This window comes from Pogona vitticeps, chromosome 4, assembly GCF_051106095.1.
Source record: "Pogona vitticeps strain Pit_001003342236 chromosome 4, PviZW2.1, whole genome shotgun sequence".
NCBI lineage: Eukaryota > Metazoa > Chordata > Lepidosauria > Squamata > Agamidae > Pogona > Pogona vitticeps.
In genome coordinates, this window is record NC_135786.1 from 96,689,329 (window position 1) to 96,692,593 (window position 3,265).

A 3,265-nucleotide genomic window follows, 5' to 3' on the forward strand; every position below is an offset into this window, starting at 1 on the left:
GCCTTGAAATCCAATTGTTAGAATACACGGTAAGCATGTTAACAAAAAGTTAAGGATGTTATTATGCAATACACACAAAGATAAGAAACTGTCTTATACTGAGTCAGATCACTAAACCAATGAAGCCAGTATTGATAGCACTGACTGGAAGCGGCTCTCCTGTCTTTCCTTGTCTTCCCTGGAGATTTACAGCATTTATTTTATTTTATTTATGTAAAATATGTTTACCCCACCTATCTCCTTGAAAGGGACCCAAGGCAGCTTACAATAATGAAAGACAATATTTAAAGTTGAAAACAATGAGTATACGAAGGTGGTTTACATCATTAAAAGACAATATTTAAAGCTAAGAACAATGAGTATAAAGCGGCAGCTTACATCACTAAAAGGCAATATTAAAGCTAAAACGAAAAGTATACAAATATTAAAAAGAAGAGCACAAATGCCACTGAGAAATGGAAAACACAAAAATGGGGGGGGGGAGTAATATTAAAACTCCAGTCAAAGCAGTAATGCATAACAATTCAGTGGTGCCTCGCAAGACGAGCGCCCTGTTTAACAACGAAACCGCATTACAACGAGCTTTTTGCGATCGCAAAAGTGATCGCTTTAAGATGGTTTCAATGGGGGAATTTCGCTTTGCGACAATCAGTTCCCTGCTTTGGGAACTGATTCTCGCAAAATGACGATTTCCGGCCAGCTGATTGGCGGTTTCAAAATGGCCACCGGGTAAAAAAAAAGGCTCCCCGCTCTTTTCTGGGACGGATTCCTCGCTGCACAGGCAGCGAAAATGGCCGCGCTATGGAGGATCTTCGCTGGACGGTGAGTTTCAAGCCCATAGGAACGCATTAATCGGGTTTTAATGCGTTTCTATGGGCTTTTTTATTTCACATTACCTTTTCGTTCTACAGCGATTTCGCTGGAATGAATTAACGTCGTAATGCGAGGCACCACTGTATATCTAAATAACTCACACAGGTAGCTAGTTACTGAGGGAAGGCTTGTCTAAAGAGAAAGGTCTTTGCCTGTTTGCGGAAGAACTGCAAAGATAGAGCCAGTCTCACCTCCTGTGGGAAGGAGTTCCAAAGTCTGGGAGCAGCAACAGAAGGGTCTTTCTCCTGTGTCCCCATCAGATGCGACTGTGAAGGTGATAGGAGCTTGAGAAAGGCCTCTCTTGATGATCTTAACCCTCAAGCTGACTCATAATGGGAGATACAGTCTTTTAGGTAGCTTGAACCCAGGCCATTTAGGACTATAAATTAAAACCAGCATGATGAATTGTGCCCAGAAACTGATTGGCAGCCGGTGGAGCTGCTGTTATGTGATTCCATAGTGATTTCCCATCCAAGTACCAACCAATCCGTGTGTATTCAGTGTGGTATAATTACATGCTTCTATCTGGGCAAGTGGAGGAACTTCTCAGTGAAAACCTCTCTCTCTCCTTGTGAAACTGAAAATTGAAGTACATTCTAAATTAGAGCCCAGATTGAAGAAATAAAGCCCTATTAGGGTCGCTATAAGTCGGTTCTGTCTCAACAGCACATTAGTAACTACAGTGGAGCCTCGATGTCCCGACGTACGAAAATTTCAACATACGAAAAGCTCCGGCTGCAAAATTTTGTTTCCACTTGCAGTCGGAGCTTTCACGTACGAACAAAAAAAGGCAGGGCAAAAGGGCGGGAAATTCAAAACGGTGGTGGCGAAGAGGCTGCTTCTTTGTAGCTCTTTCGCCCCAATGGTTAGGAAAAGGGAGGCTCAGCCTCCCGGGCTTCCACCGCTGGTGCCGCTGCCGGCGGGAGGAGATCCACCAGACTATCCCGGCCACCACTGGAGGCCTCCTGGGGTTTTCTGCCGCCGCGGCCGCCACCGGCGGCTTTCTGGGCTTCCCCGCCACCGTCGGAAGCCTCCTGGGCTTCTCCACCACCACCGGAGACTTTCCGGGTTTCCCCGCTGTCATTGAAGGCCTCCCTGGCTTCCCCGCCACTGAGACCGCCGCTTCCAGAGGCCGCCTAGCCATCGGAGGACTCTGGCGGCGGCAGTCGCAGCGGTGGGGAAACCGGGGAGGCCTCCAACAGTGGCAGGGAAACCAGGTAGGCCTCCGCCAGTGTCGGAGAAGCCTGGAAAGCCTCCGACGGCGACAGGGAAGCCCGGGAGGCCTCCGACAGCAGTCACAGCAGCAGGGAAGCCCAGGAGGCTTCGGACTGGTAGGACGCTGCATTTTCCTTTTAAAAAAGTTATTCTGGGTAGATTTTGGAGGGTAGGCTTGGGCTGGGGAGGTTATGTTTCTGAGTTGTTTTGTTTTTTGGTCTCTTTTTTTCAGTCCCAGCATGGGACTTGCTCTATTTATTATTATTATTATTATTATTATTATTATTATTATTATTATTATTATTATTATTATTATTATTATTATTATTATTATTATTATTATTATTATTATTATTATTATTATTATTATTATTATTATTATTATTGGTGTTTTTTTCTGGCCGGAATGGATTAATTGGTTTTCAGTGCATTCCTACAGGAAATGGTGCTTCGACTTACGAAAATTTCGAGTTACTGCCACCGTTCCAAGATGGATTAATTTTGCAAGTCAAGGCATCACTGTAATTGCCATCAGTGGAAAAGAGCTTGTTTGGGCAAATGGGAAGCCTTATGTGCACACTTGGTGGCAGCCATTCCAATAGGGATCACATGCATACCATTTTGAAAAAGTATTTTTTTAAGATGAGCCATTCTAGATGCTGGAGTTATGTATTTGAATGGAGAACTATTGTGTGCAAGGCAAGTCCTTGTGGAAATTTGTGCTGGAACCTTTATTGATATTCCTTTGTCTCCCATAGAAATATGCCTGTAGAATGGCTAGGCTGCGCTTCATGAATCTTTTTGTATTGTAACTTATGATCCAGCTTAATGCAACTCTGCTGTTAAAACTGTTTGCAGTGTCTGCACAACACCCTGCCCCAAACAGCACATGCATTTGTTTAATATTGCTGTTTTCATATCTCAGGAAGCCTTCATTTAGTATTAAAAAATATGGATTTTTTCTGGGGTTAGACGTCTTAATGGTATTTATGTGAGTCATAGGTATGCTAAGTTTTTTTTTCTGAGAAAGTATGGGGTTAAACTGGCTTTCTTACTTGGAGCCGGAGATTGGGAGTTCAGTTCCTCACTCTGCCTCCTTGACGGGCTAGACTCAGTGATCCATAGGTTATCTTCTAGCTCTGTAATTTCAAGATGATGACGACGACGACGATGACTT